General features: G+C 34.2%; 2 protein-coding genes and 2 long non-coding RNA genes across 8 annotated transcripts in view; 2 read left to right on the forward strand and 2 right to left on the reverse strand.

Moving 5' to 3' along the window:
* LOC127869107 (uncharacterized) overlaps positions 1 to 22,896 on the forward strand; it is a 147,196-nt gene that overhangs the window by 120,125 nt on the left and 4,175 nt on the right. The window lies entirely within an intron of this gene.
* LOC127869103 (alpha-(1,3)-fucosyltransferase 10-like) overlaps positions 1 to 22,896 on the reverse strand; it is a 109,904-nt gene that overhangs the window by 41,355 nt on the left and 45,653 nt on the right. The gene's annotated exons all lie outside the window — the stretch shown is intronic.
* On the forward strand, positions 14,221 to 17,831 carry LOC127869118 (uncharacterized). 2 transcript variants are annotated; one of them, XR_008044411.1, is made up of 4 exons: positions 14,221 to 14,270; positions 15,510 to 15,589; positions 16,038 to 16,223; positions 16,652 to 17,779. It is a non-coding gene; the product is annotated as an uncharacterized LOC127869118 (long non-coding RNA). The 2 variants fall into 2 exon arrangements; XR_008044410.1 differs by having other exon boundaries at positions 14,223 to 14,270; positions 16,010 to 16,223; positions 16,652 to 17,831.
* LOC127869116 (uncharacterized) lies at positions 17,808 to 21,401 on the reverse strand. Of its 2 annotated transcripts, none has more exons than XR_008044409.1 (3): positions 21,252 to 21,401; positions 20,554 to 20,739; positions 17,808 to 19,784 (listed from the first exon to the last, which is right to left on the reverse strand). It is a non-coding gene; the product is annotated as an uncharacterized LOC127869116 (long non-coding RNA). The 2 variants fall into 2 exon arrangements; XR_008044408.1 differs by having other exon boundaries at positions 21,229 to 21,401.

Consider the following 22,896-nt stretch of genomic DNA (forward strand, 5'->3'; position numbering starts at 1 on the left):
TGAAATTATTATATATATGTTATAGATTGCAGCAGCAGCGATTATGCCAGCATTTGACTGACCAGGAGACCGTAAGTGACTAGCTGGAAAAGTGCAAAATCATTCCAAAAGATGTCATTTGTCGATTTTATAAACTCTAAGATATAGAATAGTTTTATTTATGTAACCACTCGTATAAACCTTTAAAACAATTTTACATGACAAGTCTTTGTATTTGTTCTCGTAATCAATACTTCAATTTTTTCTCTTAAAATGTTCGATTTTGAGTTTTCATTGTAATTTCACCGTGAGTATCTACAAACACAGCTGATCGTTTAATTGACACACTTTTTTAATTATTTTAAAGATAACCAGCATATAGTAAGAAAAATATCGAAAAGTCTTTTAGAAGAACATTCACTCTCGACAACAAAGGTGTTCTAGAGTTTCTTAAATATATCTGGTGTATTTTTTTCAACTACCGGCTTAGCAATGCTACGATTGCGCCTAGACAAACATAATTTAAGCCTCAGATCAAACAAGGGTTAGTTTCCATAGGAATATTCTAAGCCCAATATCAATAATTAAAAAACAATGTTATATTTTGATGTACTAACTTTAAAATCCGTACTACACTCGGATAAACTCAAACCCACAGGAACTGGGTCGGCTGGTTAACAAATACAATCATTTACTTTAAAGGGACCGTCAACCACGAATGACGAAAAAAGAAAAATTCTTAAATACAGTTTGGTTACAATTATTAGTCTTTATTGATTAAAATATCACGACTGGTATATTACATTACTTGAAAAAAGTTGTTAAGTTTTCATATTTTCAGTTTATTTGGTAATAAATTTTACTGGGTACAGGTACCAGGTAACTACCAGTTAAATATAAATAACGCACGTAGATTGATTATCATCGTCACGTGGTAAATCCAGGAATGCAAATTAAGCATGCGTAGTGAATTGTATATATTTAATATATAAAATGATCAATCTACTTGCGTTATTTATAGTGTGTATGCCGTTATGTCACCTAATTTCGCGATGTACTTTCGATTTAACATCGCGAAATTTTATTACCGAAAATACTGAAAATATGAACTTTATCAAGAAATGTAATATACCAATCGTGATATTTTAATCAATCGGTATACTGACCACATAGAAAAACTGTCTTAATATCTACATAAGGCAAAATGGGCTTCAACAATCGAGAAACTAACCACACAAGCCGACTTGATTGTCCTCATCAGAAAAACAATGGTCTTCAATAAACAGTCATCTGATCACACACAAAATACAAGAGAATGAAACAAAGAGATAAATAAATTTTTTAATTATAATTAAAATCAAACATTTACTGTCCTTGTACATTTTATATTACTTTCAAACTGCAAAGTTACTAAAAATGTAAACTTGCAAGCATGTGTAAACAATTCCAACATAACATTTTTGAAATTTCGTTAAACTTACAACAGAAGTAAACTGGCTTCTCCACAGATGGGCAACTGACCAACATAAACGGTCAACTGATAACACAAGCCAACTGGCTTTTACACCCCCTGCCACCTGGCCGACAAAAAAAACGGTCACCTTATAATGAAAGCCAACTGGCATTTACACATCAAGCATCTATTACGAGCCATTCTGCTTTTAAAAAATGGAGTCAACTGACCACACGCGCCAACTGATGTATTTAACTCTTGCCAACTGGCCTTCAAAAAACGGTTAAGTGACCACACAAGCCGATTTGCATTCATGAAACGGTCAAATGACTACTCGATCGATATGGTTTTCCACAACAAGCAAACTTGCCTTCAAATATCAACAAAAAAAACAACAACAAACAAACGGCTTTAAAATACAAGTAATATATGTTTACTGTTTTATTATAAGGACAGTATTTTATAAATCTTTTTCAGATGTGCATTTCACAACAAATGATGCAAGGCACTAACTCAATAATAATAATGATTATCAAAAATCTAAATAAAACGAAACCGATAATCTCCGTTTTATCTAAAAAATTTTACTAAAGATAGATACCGTGAAACTTTTTTCTACAAACAAAGTTTCTACCGCATTGTATCAAAAGTATTGTTATTAGAACTTATATATGCATAATTTTTGCCACCAACCCTTTGGAACGAAAATCACATTTGAAAGACCATCACCTACAGACCAATTAACCTTTAAATTTTTCATTTATAGAAAATTAACACGCGTTATTGAATTCAATTAAAAACGCACAATGATTTACTTACTTTCAAATGTAAACTAATAAATATTCATATAAAGAGAATGAAATACATGAATCTGAAAAACACAAAGTTTAACACCTTTTTCAGTTCACCGGGACACGTCACTATGGTTGTTTTATATATGAATATACCGGTTGCCTTCCATTTTCTTAAAATATCATTTCTGAGTTTTTAAACTTTAAAAACTTGTGTACACCCAATATCCTAATTAATTTGTTAAATAAAAATGTCCCTTATTCTTAAGAAATCTGCATATGATGATACAATATCATTTTGTCTCTTAAATTTAATTTTGGAACCACCTGAATAGTTTAAATAACTCTTTAGATATCAATATTTTCTTCCGCTCATCGTCAAACCACGTCATCTCTGGCACATGACTATCATGTGAAATAATGAGATGTGTGCACCTTAATTGTCGTGAAAAATTTGTTCAAATCATATGAAAGGAACCAATTCAAAAACGTGTACAGCATATATTTGTCCTAAAAAGGTCAAAATAATTAATACAACAAAAAATTAAAGCAACGAATTCGTATAATAGGTATGATAGTGGTTCATCAAACTGTGTTGCCAATACAACTTAGATTGGCAACTTTGTGATAATATGTTTATATAAGGATACAAGACCATGTAATCCGAGATTTTTTTTGAATTTATTTATTATATTTTTTTTGAAAACGGAAAACGAGAAATCTCAAAATTCATAAAGCACATTAAACGAACCACTATGAATGTGCATTCTATTTACTCACTATTGCATCACAGGCAGATAAATTATACCCTTATCAAGTTTGTTTCAGCAATCAGACAAAAAGACAAAACAATAAGGTTATCCAATATACCTGTCAGAGGGATTACAGAGAATACTAGGTCGGTGACGAATAAAGCGAAGTTTATTTTGCGAGGCTTAGAAAATCTAAACCACGAGCCTTGGCGAGTGGTTCAGATTTTCGGGCCGAGCAAAAAAAACTTCGCTTTTTTCGGCACCGACCTAGTATTCGATTTATCCCATCAATTTCCTTCGACGTCAATTATTTCTTTAAAAATAGAATAGGAAAATAGAACTACACGGAAAATTCTAAAGTTATTTTGAGCAAACATTGTTTTATTATTTTATTCATGCCGAGCCTATATATATTACAAAAAGATCAGGCACTAACCTGTTTTTTTTTCTGTTTATCATACCTCTACGTCCCCGATTTTAAAGAAATAATGAAACAAAACTAAAAAAACTGCAGGTTTAGCGGGACAGAATATGACTTTTGTCGTTTGACGTGTCAATAATGACGTCATGAGTACGCGCACTTAATATTTGTAAAAAAATGTTGTTTTTTTGCTTTTTGTGTTGCATTTTGTGTTGAAAATATATTACATCTTGGTATCAACTTGTTTGTTTTGTTGAATCTGATTCAATTTTACTAAAATGATAACTTTATAGTTGATGATATATGACCATCCTCCACATATGACTGATTTAAGAGTCCACCGCGCTTGACAGCTATATTTCAGCATTGCCGAAATAAAGGAAAATATATTCCACAGTGGTTTATTTCGACAGTGCACGTCTAATGGTGGGATAAAACGCTAGGGCTCACACGGGTCTAAAATATTTTTTGGGTCGGGTCAACGGGTCAGAATTTAAATACCCGAGAAAATTCGGGTCGGGTCAGCTAATAAATAAGTTGATTACAATAAAACGACATTAATTGTCATAGCATTTTTAGCGTTCTTAAACACTCAACTGTTTGTCAAGTATATTGTTTAGAATATTATACTTTTTATTGTTTTTATTTATTTAATTATGAATGAAATACTGAACTTCATATAACTATGTATTTATTCAATTTATTAGGTTTACACAACGTTGTTGAACTTAATCAGCAAATGTTAGTATTACTTGGAATAGCGATCAAAAGTGTATGTATAGAAAAAACAACCTGTCAAGCAAAAAAAAAGCTTGTCTTATTTTCAGGAGCCAAAATAACTTTCACTGCAATCTCTAACTGCCTTTTCTACTTTGAAGTCGATATATTTTATAATACATGTTTCGTTTTTAACGTCGTCATTTTGTGATGTGTATAACAAATTAAACTCGACGTTTATGCTTTTGGTGCGTCACTTCTATTCATTTATGACTATTTGTAATAACAACACTGCTTAAAACGATAAAAGATTATGGTTTTACTTCACTTGTTTAAAAGAAATGATTTGACTACACGTCAACATGTAATTTAGTACTCGTAGCTTGCGACCCGAACCGGTATCGTTCGTAGAAACTTTGACTCCGATTCGCGGGGATTTTGTTTTCGGGTACCCGTTTTAGCACTAATTAATGCTGCCCAGCATGTATTATTACAGGCAAACTGACAGTTATTTCCAGTCTTATTCAAATAAACAAAAACATCAAATATGACATTTTCTCTAATTTTTCGCTGTCCAATTCAGTCCTCTGTGAGAATCCATGTTCTTGTCCGAAAACTTTATCGTTCAGAATACTAAGTATACTAAGGAGATGACAGCCTCAATTGCTTGATCACCCTTTCAATCTTTTTTCCATAAATTTCCCTGTCAAATACACCTGTTGTGAATGTAACGTAACGTCATTTGCCGCGCCGCGCTTAAGTGTATTACGTCCCTGACGTCACGCCATATTTGTTGTTGTTTATATACGTCATTGTTTATATTCTCGTCGCTCTGAGTAACTCCCATACTCTCCAGATTCCAAAAACGTTCTAATACGTCCGTTGTCATAGGCGACGCCATTACATTGAACACGTGATCTGTAGCTCGGTTGTTTTGTGCTTGGAAAGGTCCCGATAACAGGTAGCCGATCTTTGATCTCACAGCGGTGGGTCCATTTCCACGTACTATGTGATCTTCAACGATATCCCAGTAAAAGTCTGCACCTATCAGCATCGAAATTGTAAATATGGAGTTTCCTGTAACTGGATGGGCGAGTTTAAGACCTTGTAGATACGGTAAATCGGACACTGATTGTTGGTATCTCTGGTTGAGGGGCGTTGAAATGGTAGGTACTATTAATACTCGTATCGGGATCTTCTGGCCTCTATCTGTAACAACGTTCACTATAGCCACATCTGTTTTCTGTGCTTTGTTGCTAGTGCTCCCGAACGACGATAAGTATATAGTTTCTGTGCCTTGTATAGGGAGTTCAAGTTCCTGTGCCAATTGTTCCGTAATGAACGACTTCTGGGCACCCTCATCGAATAAGATGTTTGCTTCAGTCTGTACTTTCACAGACGATACGGTTGCTATGGCAGTTTTTAACAATACATCCTTGTCTGGAAGGCTCGTGCATGAATGAAGTACGGCTGTTTCCGGCGATGCAGTCTCGGCGTTTTTCGTCTGGTTGTCCTTTTCTCCTGATTTGCAAATTGCCGTATGGTGTTTTCGCTGGCAGAATTGGCATCGTCTCCTTGAACCGCATTTTGCTACTTGGTGAGTGCCTAAACAGTTAAAACACAAGTGTTTCTCTTTTACTATTTTCAGACGGGATTCTGCATCTGGGTGGGTTTTACATTCATGGGATTTGTGGTCACTATCACAAAAGGCGCACTTTATCTCGGGTCTGTGTGATGAACTTCCGGTTGAAGGTCTTGGGTAATTGGGGGTGGCGGGATTTGTGGGCGTGGGGGGTTTCCTATATTTCGCTCCTGTATGAAATGACGCTGTTGCGCTGAACTCCTCTACTTCCGGTTCGCTACGGATGTTACCTGTTTCTAGGATTCCAATCTCCCTATTGATTGCACGACGCAGATCTTCTAGTAACCAACTGTTATCTCCCTTTTCACGAGCTAACTGCTTCTTAATTTCAACTGGCATCTTATCTATAACAACTGGGACTAGCAAACAACCGTAAGTGTCTTGACTCTGACCCATAGCTTCTAAACTCCGAATGTAGGTCTCCATTTTATCATGAAAAGTTCTCAAACTGGACACTTTACTGGACGGGGCGGGTAGTTGTAATAGAGCCTGCATGGAAGCGTGTATGATTTTATGTTGCTGGCCATACCTTTCCTTCAGTAGATCTATAGCACGTGCATAATTTGCGTTAGTCATGGCAAAACCTTCAATAACTCGTGCGGCATTTCCTTCAAGTTGGGATTTGAGATACGTGAATTTCTGGACATCGGTCAGATTAGCGTTCATGTGAATGGTAGACTCATATGAATCCCAAAAGGATTGCCATCGCAATATATCTCCACTAAAACTTGGTAATGCAATTTTAGGTAGCCTGTAAAATTGCGTCGAATTGCTACTGACTGAATGATTAGAATTGTAACTTACAGTTCTGTTGGGAAAGAAGTATCGCTTGTCCATAGAAATCTGGTAGCGTCTCGGTCTCCTTCATTTAATCCGACATGAAGGAAGGCTTTCTCAATGTCTGTTGTGATGGCGTAACCACGGAGACGGAATTTCACTAGTATGGTGGTAAGGTCATTCAATATGGGTGGGGTCGACTCTAAACAATCATTCAAGCATGGGAACTGGGTAGATGTGCGGCAGCTGCAATCATATACTATCCGACCGATTTTCACGCTATTCTCAACACTATTGAAGCGAAAGTCACGATTCTAGAGACACTGAATGAGAAAATACTTTCACAGACGGAGATAGAGGGATTGGAGGAAGAAATCTTTCAAACAGACACGTATTCAGCGGAACTGGATATCCAGCTGTGTCGCTTACAAGCTTTCCGAGATCAACAGGAGAAGAGAGCAGCCCCGCATACTACCGATCTACCACGAGATGACCAGAGAAATTCAAGTAATCAGCAGCGCAACAACAATGGTTTGAACCCAGAGGCTTCTTCTTTCTTTCCCGACAGAACTGTGACGTCAGGAAGTGTGGCGGCGAACTCTAACAGCCCGGCTCCCGGCGATGTTGTACTGAAGATAGGAAACGTGAACGCCACGAACATCAGCCACAACGAGGCCCAGGAGGTGGTCTGCGGGGCCACAAACATCCTGCAGCTCACAATCAAGAAAGGTCCCGGAAAAAGCGCCTCTATGTCACCCACGCCCATCGGGTCCGGTCAGTTTTCGACCCCTCTGGAGAAACGTGATAAATACTCTACACTTCCAGATTATCGTATCGGAACTGGGTACCAAGCACTTAATAATGTATCTAGTGGATATAATAACGGCCAAGAAAGTAGTGCATATGACATGCGTCAGTTGGAACAAACTCCGCCAATGTCTGGGCAACAATCACAACAGAATAAGTTCCCATATAAGTCGACATCTGGTATTCAGTTACAGTTGAATCCACCAACTCAAATTGATATACGAAATGACAACAGCTACAACCAAAGAGAAGATTATAACGATGGTGGTAGTTACAGTCAGCCAATGTCGCATGTGCAATATACGAACGGAAATAGGACTGAGTCTCCGTATCAAAGGCAAACATCGTCCGGAAGTCAGCCAGTTGGTAATGTGTACGACGCGACAATTAGCCCTGGCTTTCAGTCCTGCTCTTACATGTCAGACGAACCTCCGCCTACCCCACCCCCACCTGACCTATCAACCGACTCGTTCCTTCAAGCGTTCCGGAGATTTGCCAGCCGAAAGTCGTTGCCCACGGTGATGGTATTAGACAATGCTACGACATATATTGCTGCTTCCAATCACCTTAAGAAGTTATTCAACTACCAAGTCGTACAAGAAGAACTTTGCAGAAATGGAACAGAGCGGCGATTTATTCCCAAAACGTACAACGTGCAAACTCTAACCATTAGAGACAGTCAGTGATGTTGAATAGAGAACAATTAAGTATTAAAGGTTAACGCGCAATTGTGATTGAAATACCGAAATAGACAGTTGAGTGTACATGTAATTGAAATACGAGAGACACTTATTAAATTGTTGTTAAGAAATTGTTATTCAGAAATTGAGTGATAAACATTTGATATTCATTTCAAATCAACGTGTATACTTGTGGTCAAATTAGTGTTACTGCAATCTTAAGATTTTAACGAATGATTCAGGATATCATAAGTAATGATACATATTCTCCTCTGATTGTTAATAATTGTCACTTTTCGCGGCCCCCAGAATGTTGTGAATGTAACGTAACGTCATTTGCCGCGCCGCGCTTAAGTGTATTACGTCCCTGACGTCACGCCATATTTGTTGTTGTTTATATACGTCATTGTTTATATTTGAATCTGAAGTAAAAGGAAGAACCTGAACACACAACGCTTTGTACCTTTATTATCCCACACGATCGCGATAACACCCCTTGAACAGCGAAGGAATAGCATTGCAACTTATATTAACCCCGAAGCGGAAAACCCGTGCATATTTCGCGCTAAATTTTAAACATACTCTCTCTTCTAAATAACATGTACAATAGCAATACGACAACATATTTATAGAACCTAGATTAATTTATTTTAAAGAAAAAATGTTGAAGTTCAGAGGGACGTATATACGCGTATGTGCTAAAGGTATGGGGCCTGAGAGACTAAGCCCTATCACTATGAGTACGATATTCAATTCAACAGTGTTACCTAGGGCTATATACGGCGGTGAGCTTTTGGAATAACAATTCATCAAGTGACCTATTGAAAGTGCAAATAACTCAAAAATTCTGTTTAAAACACATGCAAGGATACCAGAAATGCAATTCTACGGATTTCTGTCTAATAACAATAAATGCTATACCAATAATTTACATACTCGAGTGTCAAAAACTCAAATTACCACAAATTTGCAGATTAAATCCACAGTATCTTGCAAAAGATCTATTCAACAGACTTACACGATTCCTTGATATAGACCGTCAATGTTTCGGCTTTATTCCTGATGTGTACACAATATTACAAAGATACAATCTTACCAACTACCTAGATTCATATGTCGAACGCAGAACATTCCCTTCCAAAGGATAGTGGAAGCAAATCACTGAACGCAATATCGTGACGCGTATCAACAAAGACATGGTAAAACGTTTAAAAGCTAGAGACCCATGTGGCGTAACGGCGCATGAAATAGAAACTAACGGTTACATTCCTTTTGGTTAATCGCAAAGGACAATAAGAAACTCTTAGCTTTGTGCAAAACCCTAATGAATGGCATCGGCTTATTAATATCATATCGGTTCATGCAGATCTGCAAACTTTGTAACTTCAGAACGGGAAGCCTGATTATCCACAAGTTGTGTTATTGTACTGCTATTTAAGCCGAACGTGAGAAATTGTGGACACTTATACTCGAGAGTTGTGGGATTGAAGACATTTAACGCTTCATCTAGATCAGTGCCTTTGAGTAATGTGTGAACATATTAAAGTTGGGCTCTGAACACCTCAGAAGCATTTTTTGCACCTTGGTATTGTCTCAATTTGTAAATTGCTACTTTAATGCCAATGCTGCCAATGATGAGAAGCATGTCCAGATGTTTTTTTTAATGTAATCTCTAATTATATTGCAAATATAGCAAATATCTGTATGCGTATTTTATTGTCCATAATGAATACTGTGGTCTTTATGTACATGTATACGTATATATTCGTATTGTGCAAACCTACAGCCAATATTATATGTAGTGTCTGACACATATGATATTGCCATGAGGAATTACTTTGACCTCTCTAGGACTGTATACGTTTCACTATAACTGTCTCCTAGTGTCGTTATGTAAATGTATACGTATATATTCTTATTGTGCAAACCTACAGCCAATATTATATGTAGTGTATGACACATATGATATTCCCATGAGGAACTACTTTGACCTCTCTATGACTGTATACGTTTTACTATAACAGTCTTCTATGGAAGGCAACACTTGTGATTTGTATCTGGTTGGTCGTGTGTCAAAATTCCATACATTTGCTAATCACATATATTCGCTAATTATGTCTTTACTTTCGCTTTCGCTTTAAGACATATTCTAGGCGAATACATAATATCATAGTATTTAAACTAAAACTCGGTCTCTATAAACGTGCGCATTTGTGTTTAATCATGCGGCATTCTGCTAGGTATTCTTATATCATTAGTATATATTTAAATTGCTATGTTTATATACTGTTCTTATCTGTTTTCTCTTGTTATGTGTGTTATGTGTGTATGTGTGTACGTATAGTGTGTGAGTGTGTGTGTGTGTGCGGAAGTGCGTGCGTGTGTGCGTGTGTGTGTGCGTGCGCGCGTGCGAGCGTGCGTGCTTGTGTGTATTATTGAATTAATGAACTAAAATCATTATCATTGACTGTATTCATGTCATTGACCTAACAATTACTTAAATATATACTCTAGTTATGTTACTTATCTTTGTAAATTATCTAATGGCTGTATTGGGTTGCTTCATGTTGATCTCTTGTATGTGTATATACTCGATTGTATTTAATTATTTAAAATCTGTATTATATATTATGCTCTTCATGAATGGAGGAAAATAAGTCTATCTACCTTTCTATGTTATGGCTAACCCTTGGGTATGTTAATTAGCTATAGCCAATCGTGATACATCGGCAATCTCCGGACTCCTCCGCTCATCCAGAGTGTAGCTATAGCCTGTAAATATGTATCTGAATCATGGAACACTAAGGTTCATTGTAAATTTTGTTAAAATTGGAACTTCTTACTTTCGTTTTTAGATTTAATTTCTTGGTATCTTGTAAAAAAGAAACGCTTATGTTTGACAATGGGTATTGCATGACAGATTTCATTGGGTATGCGTTTTTCACCACCATCGCATAATTTTGATAACATACCTATCAGACGTTCATATTTCGTTTACAAGTTAACAAAGACGCATTTAGATTAACAAACGACCCCATGTTTTAAAAATGGTTAATCCCAACATAACTGATTCTTTAAAAAACGTGATTCATTTTAATATATTTGCCAAAAGTCCCGAACGTGCACGGAGACTTGATCACGTTCAAGATACACGGTATTGCCAAAACAAGGATAAATGGAATAAACGGAAACTGATCTATAATAAAGGTCACAAAATGGGTCCAGTTAATGCTCGAATACGTGCATATTCTTTAACAATCAATGCGATTACATACCTCTTGTAGAAAAAAGGGACGCGCTATTTTTGAACGTGACTTGTTCGAATACAGCACCAATAATTTGATACCACGATGTAGTATAATTTAAAAAAAGCAGAAACAAAAAAAGCTAGACACGTATATTTCAAATATTACGTTCATGTTGTAATGACGTCACTATTAACAAGATAAACGCCACACCACATATTCAATTCCGCCTAAAATGCAGAATTGTAGCGATTCCATTATTCCGTTTAGTATGGTCATAATTATCGTAATAGGTGTCCGTTAACGGTGATTTTTGTCAGCTTTCTTTTCAAACAAAAAACATTTTGCAATAACATATGACCTAACTTTAAAGTTTGAATGTGTTGCTGAACACCAGGTATTTACTGTACGCATATTCTAATCTATTCCTGTGTAAAACGTTTGACAGTGTTTTTTTACTAGGCCCATTGTTTTTCATGTAAATATAATAATTGATTGTGGTCATTGTAACAATTCAGTAAATGGGAATGTATGTATAATATTGTTAAGTGTAGCAGTGTGTTATTGAAGGAGTGCTACACATATATTATTTGGCAATTCTATCCAAGACATGTTTGGTATCAAATAGATTGCTATTTTCAATTACAATAACATGATACGCATCAACCATGATGATATTTTAATACAAGAACAACGATGTTCATCAGAGTTCATTATGGTCTGTTTGTGTTCTGTTTCAGATAATGCGATTTCTCGTTTGGATAAGTTTGTTTTTGGCTCAAGGTAACTATAGTTAAAGGTTTACTGTATTATAAGGAATGCATGTCCACACCATTTGAGTAATTTTCGTAATGTAATGGCCAATCTGAAGCTGAATGTATGTAAGACACCGAAATTATGTTTTTTGCGGTACGAATGAGGTCTGACGCGGTCAAAGTTCAAGCCATGAAAAAACACATGTCGCTGCTTAAAACTATAGAAAAAAAGTACACATTTTCACTTTAATCTTGACACGCATGATCTAACAAGATCCTTAATATTTTTCGAAACGGTATTCAAAGCTAGCAACGTTCATAATCAGTTATGAATATGCGATGTGGCATACCATATACACTGACATTCGCATATACCTGTAGCTTATTTTCAAAAGAAATAAGCATGCAATTTCAAACTCTAACATTTGACTCTGATGCTAGACATTTGTTACACAGCCAAAATGCTGCTCAGTGTCAGTTTATCTCTTTTATTATAATTCTTCTATGCAAATTCAAATTTTCGGAAGTGGTTGTATTAAGTTTTATTGTTCTAATTATGATTAAGATAATATAATATATGATTTGCTTGTTTTCAGCTACACTTGTAGCTTCAAATGATTATATTAAACAGTTACCGAAGACAACTACAGTTGCAAAGGCATATGTTGACATTGAATGTTGGGCAGAGGACAGTTATACCTACATGTTTGTCAAAGTAGACACAACTGAAAACAGAACTATCGCGAAATGCGAACCAAATCCGGTTGTACAATCTTGTCATTTGGTGGATCTATCGAAAGACAATTCAACATATACCATACAAGGAACATCTCTGGGTTGGAGTTTGCGAGTACACAAAATTAGTGAAGATGTTTACGGGACTTACCAGTGCATTCCTAGAGTTCCTCCGAAGCCAATAGGTTCAACAACAATCGCTCCACAGTCAACAGGTGCAACAAAAACGAGACCAAATGGTATACATGTAGTTTATATGTTTTGCAAAACATATCTTTTGTGGATTTGATACTTAATCTTAATATACGAGTAAAACCACGCATAATTTGTGAGCATAATGCTATACTTATACACACGTTAACACAAGACAAAATGTCTTGATTTACGCTTCCAACGTGTTATTTTATTATACTTTCATTTAACATCATACTCAAAATTGGCCATTCTACACATTTTATTACAAGTTATTGTATTTAAAGTATGAATACTTGAATACTTGATTTCAGCTGTTTGTTCGCAAGAAAGTTCTGATCATGGTGGAAATGACTATTCTCGTCCCCTTTCTGGTTATATGCGAATGTATACTCATAGCAGTGTCGTTTCCATACACAAAAGGTTGTATGATTTCTTACACAAAACGCTCTCCCGAAATCCAGTAGAATAATAATATAGAATGTTTTAATTAATACAATAACAAATCGTGTAAGTTGGAGAACAATTTGCACATCATTCGACACGTTTAAGGTATGGCCAAGGTACATTCTTCATTTATATTATTGTTTTATAAAACTTACATAGGAAGTAACAATTATATATAATGTGATTGCATGTAGTTATTTCCAACCTATTAGTAATGTAAGAATACCATATTGATTGTTCCCTAAATAAGAAGTCTGACAAATTATGTTGTCGTTTTTTTAGATTGTTTGAAGAAATTACGAGGCAAACAACAGGTAAACATACATGTACTTACACCATTAACAACAATTGATACATCTCATTTTATTATACTTTTGGAAATTACCCAAATTAGCATAGATTAACACAATACCACGTTTAATTACATTTTTACTTATAAACGAAAGTGTTAACTTCTGTTTTATAGAATAGGCCCACATAACAACGTCCGCTGGAAAGGGAAAGACAGGTAATGTTTTGTGCATTTTAAATTTGTATTATGTACGTTTGAAAATTTATTGAATTATTAATAACTTTGGAAGTTTAAAGCGGCTTGTTCACACTTAAATTGCATTTTTTTTGAAGTTTTTCATTTAATGCTTTAAATTCATAAATTTAAACATCGCAAATAACGTGCTCCAGTATAAAACAAAAATAAAGTTAAAATAAGAAAGAAAAAAGTAAGCCGCGACAAGGCTCGAACCACTGACCCTTGGATGGTTTTTTTCCCCGACTAAATATAGATGTTAAATATAAATTTAAATATAAACACGCATTGTGACAACAATAACAACAATAAATATGGCGGAATCTCTATTGTCAAACACGGAAGAAGAAGGTAAAATATGTTTTTTTATTGTAAAACTCAATAGTGCGTATGATTTTTTTTTATAAAAGAAGATTAAAATAGTATAACTGATCAAATGATTCGTTTTCGTTACATAAGTATATGCATATACATCACAGAACGCGTAAATACTGATTCTCTCGTTTACACTTAAGTTACAGACAGAGACTAAAATTAAAAGCCAAGTTGAATACAGAATTAACTTAAGTATTCGCGCAAATAAATTAAATTTATTATTAGCCTTGGAGTACTGAGATAATTTAAACATTACAGTATCTTTTTCTTTCCTCATAACTGACAGTGACAACATTATTTGTTGGCAGGCAATTCAAGATGCTGTGCATTTATTGACATATTCATTATTGTGTGTTATATGACAATGACATTTATTATTAACTAAAATGCATTTGAATGGTACTGGTAGTTTATTAATTTAAAACCAAAACTCATAGTTAACCCTTTGAGCGCTGGAACCGAATTTTGAAGGCCTTTCAAACAGTTTGGTTCCAGATGAGACGCCACAGAACATGGCGTCTCATCAGGATCCAAACTGTTTGCTATTCTGATAGTATTCTTTGAAAAATATCGAAGAAATGGCTAATTTTAGAAATTCAGCGGATGACATTAAGCAGATGACAAATTTCCCAGCATGCAAAGGGTTAATGTATTTATATCAGTTTCTTCTGCACAGCTATTTTATAAATAAACTGAATAACCAAAATATTTTTGAAAATAGTAACACAGTTTAGTAATTCATGGCATCAAATGCATGTAGCTGGCGCCAGACAACTCGCCCCAATACCAACTTGCCCCAAAACAAACTCGCATCAAACATATGGTCACTCACTCCAACCAAGAGACAACTCGCCCCAATTTATTTTCGTGCATCTTATTGTTTCTTTATTTGAAGTATTTTGTTTTTATATTCTTTGTTAATTTAGCAAAGCATGTATATATTTTGATAAATGTGTATTTCAACAGTACATTGTATTTTGAATAAATCAAATACAGGTCATCTGAAATGCATGTATCATTATATTTGTAAAAGCCAAGAATATTCTGGATATTCCTCTTTTTTCAATTGTTTTGAATATCCTCAAGGTTTGATTTCCTGAATGTCAAAGAAAACTTATTAGATAATAATACCACATATTTACAACTCACTTTTTTAATAGAGACCATAAATAGTTTTAAAAAGTGGTTTAAATTGTGTATTTACTTTTTCAATAGGATACAACCATAATTAAACCAAGAAGTTTATGAAGAAGGGATCACTGGATTTTGTCACTTTGGTACAAGAAACAGAAAAGGTATACTTATTTAGCTGCATTTTTTTCTGTTGATTTCATTTGAGAATTTTGAAATAATTTGTAGATAATGTTTTCAGATATTCAGGCAAGTTGAGATTTCATTGAATTTTTTTATATGTCATTTCACAATATTCTTGAATGGAAACAGAAAAAACACAGTTCAACGCACTAATTGTTGATATATAAAACAACGTCTTTGTATGTAAAACTGTGTTGCTACATGAGCAAAGAATTTAAAAAAATGATCCTACACTACACTAGGTGAATATTGAAATTTAACAAAAAAACTGACAGGAATGTTTAAAAATGGTGTCATGAAAAATAAAAAATTCTATATGTACATGTAGCTACATCTTGTGTCAAAATTCTTAGCTTTATGTTCAAAACATTTATTGTTAAATGCAGAAATGTCTTTTCAAGGATATCATAGACCACCTTACTTATACAGAAGCTGTTGAATGAAATTGCTGCCAGACAGTCAGCAGTTATCACTGACAGCCTGTCCTGGCCCAGCTTGGACCATCCTCAAGCTAACCATGATGGTGTGTTTGCAAGAATTGTCCATTTGGTAGACCATGATGAAGACCAGCTTTGTTGTGGCATGTCCTGACAATACTGTACAAGCCAGAGACCAGTATGTTTACTGTTGTTGAATATGACCCATTTTTCATGTTTATTTTTCTGTGGGCCTGTTTAACAGAATTAATAATGCACTTTATCTATTTCAAATATGTTATTTTTCTGTGGACTGTTTGACGGAATTATCAATGCATTTTATCTATATCAAATATTTTATTTGTCTGTGGGCCTGTTTAACGGAATTAGTAATGCATTTTATCTTTATCAAATATTGTTGCTTGTAATATGAATATAGAACACGTAAAACTACTCATGTAATTGTCTCAGCTTAAAATCAAAAGTGTAGAAAATTTAACTCATTTACTGTCGAAACAGTGGCCATTATGTTCCTGCATCTTAAAAGTTGGACAATAACAGCTAATATATATATATAGATAGATTTAGCAAGGGGTTTTGAGTTTTTTATGTGTTCATATTTTTCAGAAAAAGGGTTAAGTGGTGACTGATCCTCTCACTCTCCTTATCCAGGAAACGTTTTGGAACAACGTGTTGACACTGAAGATGTGGAGGACACAGATTGATCACAGTACATCCTTTGGATACATGGACACCTTCAACGGGACGACAACAAAACTGTACCTGCCTTTTTTTTAAAGGAAGTAGTTAATAAAATTATTGTTAACAGCTTTTTTAGTCTTGTTGTTTAAAAATGCTTGCAACATTTAAGTGGATAAACGGTTGTTTAAAATTTGAATCTTCAGTAATGCATTCTTTAATAAATGATGTAATCTTATTTCTTTCAATATAGTGTAAATAATAAGAACATAATTATCCTTTGTATACAAAATGAAAACCAAGTTTACTGTTCTATTAATCATTATTTATTTATCTTGTTCTTTTGTCAGAAATATCACAGGGGCATACATACAGTATTCCTTAAATAAAAGGGGCAGTTCTTAGAAAATTAACATGTATTTTAGCAATGCATATTCAAACTTTTTCCACCTTTATAACCAGCAACAATATGTAAGTATTATAATGTAACACAAATTAATACTATGAATTTACTACTGATTTTGCCGTGCCTGACATCAAATAAACATGTTTTACTGAAAGTTTCTTAAAAGATGTTATGTGGAAGACTTCATCAATCATTTAATTAATATTTGAGCCTCGCTCTAGGAAAAGGGGGTATAATGCATGTACTTAAGGTTGTCCAAGATTAGGCTGTGCATACTGCACAGGCTTATCAGGGGCAACACTTTCCGCCTTATCTGGATTTTCTCTAAGAGACACCCTTTCAACAAAAAATACAATAACGCAGCAATTGTCTGCCTGATTGGTATGATCAGCACATGTTAATCTCGTACGACAATTTACGCACATGCATAAAGCCCCATTTCCCCAGGGCAAGGCTCACCTATTTAGGTTTTAGCTGTCTATATGCTCTTTAACTTTTGAATCATGATGCAGTTTCATATAATTATGTATTATGAGTCGTTTTTAATTGATGTATATTCTTTTGTTCAGTGTTGAACTCAACATGTATTATAATAAGGTGTTCACTTAACATTCTTGCAGTAATGTTTTGCTGTGTAATATACATGTAATAATAAATCAAAATTGAACAACTAGCTGCTTATTTCTTCATGTTATTTATTAAAACATTTTAAACCAAAACAACACAATCCATAACATAATGAACACAAAACATAATACTCTATATTCATGAAACAAAACTATAATTGATAACATTTTGAATAACTGTTTCCAACTTTCAACATTTGACAGATCAGATTATTTCTGAATTCCACCAATTTTTTATTAAAGGGATCTTTTCACGCTTTGGTAAATTGACAAAATTGAAAAAAGTTGTTTCAGATTCGTAAGTTTTCGTTTTAGTTATGATATTTGTGAGGAAACAGTAATACTGAACATTAACCATGCTCTAATATAGCCATTATATGCATCTTTTGACGATTTTAAAACCTAAAAATTATAAAGCGTTGCAACGCGAAACGATTGAATAATTTGGAGAGTTCTGTTTTTGTCGTTAAATTTTGTGAAACTACGAAGATTGCTTATATAAGGTATAAAATACGTCACGAATGTGTACTCGGCGGAATAGCTCAGTAGGCTAAAGCGTTTTTACTTCAGGACTCTGGAAGGACTCCAGGGGTCACGGTTCGAAACCTGCTCCGGGCAATGTTCTTTTCCTTTTTTAAATTTTTTTCTTGATTTTTTACTGGAGCTTTTATGATCCAATGTTTACATTTATCAATATAAAGCATTTAATGAATAAGTTAAAAAAATGCCAAAATCTGTGAAAAGGCCCCTTTAATGGATTAACAGCACTTTATCATCTTTATGACAGTTTATGTAAGGCTATTACAATAAATGGTTGTTTATAGACTGATAAACAATGGAAAACAATACATAATCTATATATAGCATTGTGCTTTGATGTCATTGTTAATGGAACATAAACAAATGTGGTGTGCAGCACGCACTCAACATTGACTACGGTAGCTTATACCTAAAAGAGTCAATAATTCCTTTTCATAGTCTTTACTTGTGACAAAAAATCAGGAAAATGCTGAGCCAAGTGTTTATTTAGCTATTTGCCAGACAAGGTTTTCACAAATTCTTCTGTTTCAGAGTGACCTATGATCAAATACTTTGGATCCTCTATTGTAATAACAAAACAATTAATTCACCATGTTTGATCATGGGTCTCCCATAATAAACTTAACACAAATCATGATACATAACACCTATAAGAGTCAACAATTCCTGTTAATGGTCTTGACTTGTGACAAAAAAATCTGGAACTTGGCCCATTATTTATGTAGTTATTTGCCAGACAAGGTTTTTACTTATTCTTCTTTTTCAGAGTGATCTATGATTGAATACTTTGGATCCTATATTTTTATAACAAAACAATTAACAAAATTCACAATACCTTACACACTTAAAACTCAAATACATATTCTCATGGCATTTCAGGGCACTTGTATGCTATGTTCATCAGTATTTTATCAATGATATTTCTGCCTTATGTTTATAAGCAGTTCACTTATTAAAATCACATTTTATCACCATGATGATGACAGGACAGTCGACCATAATGTCACACATTTGGTCACGCCTTCATATTACACATATAAATTCAAGCATCATTTCAAATACTAAAGTCATCTACTGACTGAAAAAACAGCCAGGGTCACACATGCACTTTCATACTCAATGGTATACATCCAATAAAACCATGCTGCCAAAGTCACACAACATGTTCCTACCCATAGTCAGTTATGTTGAAGTTAGTTAAAACAACATAGTTACATACACCATGTACCAATTTGTATGAGTAAATCTTCATATTGTTTCCGGGTTGCTTGCCCTTGACCTATTGGATATTGCAGCTCCTCATTAGCCGCAGGTGGATATATAAGGGGCAATTGTAGAGGAAATCAGCTTTGGATAAGCTGAATCAAAAAGGAACTTTGATCGAAGGGTTTTTTCCTTGATGATCTCTGTGTACTCAGTGCATGTACGTGTATCCCTTCTTTTCATTGATTGGCACCACCGTCCAATTGTTGGCTGCCTTCAATTTACTCTGAAATAACATATAAGCATATTTGTAATTTTGAAATGTACACTAAAACTTATCATAAAAACTATGTATGAAATTTGTTTGCTATTTTAAACATTATTTTATTCATATCATGCCAATCAGGTAACATACCAATACTTTTCTGGGCTACTTGATTCACCAGTATTAACTTATGAACCTACCAATACTTTTCTGGGCTACTTGATTCGCCAGTATTAACTTATGAACCTACCAATACTATTCTGGGCTACTTGATTCACCAGAATTAACTTATGAACCTACCAATACTTTTTTGGGCTACTTGATTAACCAGAATTAACTTATGAACCTACCAATACTTTTCTGGGCTACTTGAATTACCAGTATTAACTTACTTATGAACCTACCAATACTTTTCTGGGCTACTTGATTCACCAGTATTAACTTATGAACCTACCAATACTTTTCTGGGCTACTTGATTCACGAGTATGATCTTAACTTGAAGTTATCATACTTGAGTCACTAACTGACAATTACTGTACAACTAGAGATTGGAGGAGAATGGCATTGAAATAATTTCATGCCCAAGCACCATGCAAGTTATCTGAACGGTTCAGAAAACAAACCAGCTATCGGATATCCTCTGGTTTTCATAACATAAAAAGTTTCTGGTAAAAAAAATGATAAAGCAATTATATTCCCAAGAAACTTTAGGAAGCACATAGAATCTTATTGAATATAAATATATTATTTTATCAATTAAAATATGCTAAGACAGGGTTGTTTGCATACTCTAAGTAAGATGTTATCTCTCCAATTCCTGACACATGACCAGGTGTGGTACTTCCTTGTGACACAAATGACAGGCCAGGACCTGGCGGGGGCTGATGACCGTGCATAGGTGAAGAGTTTGTTGTTCTAACATTATGCTGAACAATCAAACTTGCAATAGTTTGGCCAGCACGTCTTCCTAAATACCTTAAAAAGAAGGTTTGTTTCAGAATATAAAATTGATCACATATCAATTTAAAGAAACAACAAAATTGATGTTAAAATCAGGGAATAAACTGTATAATCATATTATCATATCATGATAATTGATTACATAATATAACATATACATTTGCATACCAGCATATTTTATAATATAATATATACCGAATAAATTAATCATTCATAATTCATCATTTAACATTAATTTGATGCTTCATTTGACTCGTGTTAGAGTGTTCCTTATAAGTTATAACGAATTCATTAAATTGATACGAACATCTTGGCATAGGGGCATAAAGGCTTATTTTAAAACGCGCAATGAACAAATTATGTTATCAGTGCGTATCTGGTTTCGTTGCAGAGTAAAATATCCATACAATAAAACTAAATACCTATCCAAACTTTTGCTAAAATTCCTTTGTAAAAAGGCAACACTTGCCAAAAACTAAACGTAGCTTCTAAAATATGACTTACAATTCGCGTGTTTAAGCCATTACCCTGTATTCGTCTTTTCCAACGATACTCCTATGGTTCTGCAAACACTCAGTCTTTTCGCCAAGATTGAATAAATTCGAGCGATGTCGCTGGCTCCGGCTTTTGTTTCTCTTTTTTTATATTTTCGATCACAGAAATGAGATGCATTGTTTGTAAACCAAAAGCGGATAAGCGCAGCGCGCATGCGCAGGCTGCAATCTGGTATACTAGTTGGGATCCCATTCACAATTTCTGACTAAAAATAACTCATTTCGCGTCTGAGACGCTTTATAATTTTCAGGTTTTCAAATCGTCAAAAATTGCATTTAATGGAAATTTTAGAGCATGGAAACAATTTGTTATTTTTTTTTTAAAGCAAATATCATAACTACAATGAAAATTTGCAAATCCGAAACAATTTTGTTCAATTTTGTCAATTTATCAAAGTGTGAACAAGTCCCTTTAATGTTTAAAATGCATTTATTTTATAATTCACACACATACGTATTTACTGATGAAATTGCTATATTGTTTACAAATCACATGCACCGGAAGATGTTGGTTTGAAAAAAGTGAATCGAATGTGCATTTTCGTTATTTCAATTACATACAAAAGCGCACCTTCAAGTAAGTTTGAAATCGATGAAGCGATTGTCACAAAAAAGAAACACACATTTGTTCAAACATGCCATGACAAAAAAACACAACTAATTTGCAATAAATTTCATTTAATAGTTTATTGGCAATGCGGCATTCTGCCTTTGACCAAGAACATATATTCAAAAGAAATATTGCCAAGACAGGGAATCATACAATTACAATATAGCATATTTAAGTATGCTATAAATATGATACTAAAAAACGCTTGCATAATAACAAATAACATGTCAGACTGTGCGATACATGCATTTGTGTAAACATGCAATTATACAGCAGCTAAGCGATTTACTTTATCAGATCTAAGTTTAAAAGCTTCTACCAAAACATTTGCAATAGTTTTAGCTTAAGAACATTTGTGCAAGACATCATAGATATGTATTTACTTATGAGAGGCCAGGATATCCTGACATTATATAATTGTTTATGTATTCTAAATAGATTCCTTCTTAGTACTGATGAATGATGTTGTATCGATAAACGTTAGTTCTGCATTTGATGTTGTTTTATATTTTTCAAAAATGAAGTACAAAGTCCACAAACACACAATATAAACATGTGTACAAACGTGAGGAATATGTATCTGTTGTTGAGAGTAATTAATTATACTCGAATATACCAGTGGAATGAAAAGCTAATAAAAACAAGGTGTAATATTCTAATTATAATTATACTTCTTTTAGAACCTTTTTCGATTTGCACTGATAATCCGAACGTGTTATTCTCAATTACAATGTTTTGAAAGTTTATTGGTTTTGTACGTAGGCCACATTTGTTGTGTGTGTATGTCAGTGAATTCTTTACATTCGTACATTATCGTACATTCAGATCAGGAGAAATGATGATGCTGTTTAATTGCACTTTTACTTATCAACAAAAGTGTTAACTTCTGCTTTATAGACCAAGCCCGCAGAAGAACGTTTTCCCCTCAGGAAAAGACAGGTAATGTTTTGTGCATTTTAAATTTGTATTATGTACGTTTGAAAACTTATTGAATAATTTTTAGCTTTG

This window comes from Dreissena polymorpha, chromosome 2, assembly GCF_020536995.1.
Source record: "Dreissena polymorpha isolate Duluth1 chromosome 2, UMN_Dpol_1.0, whole genome shotgun sequence".
Lineage (NCBI taxonomy): Eukaryota > Metazoa > Mollusca > Bivalvia > Myida > Dreissenidae > Dreissena > Dreissena polymorpha.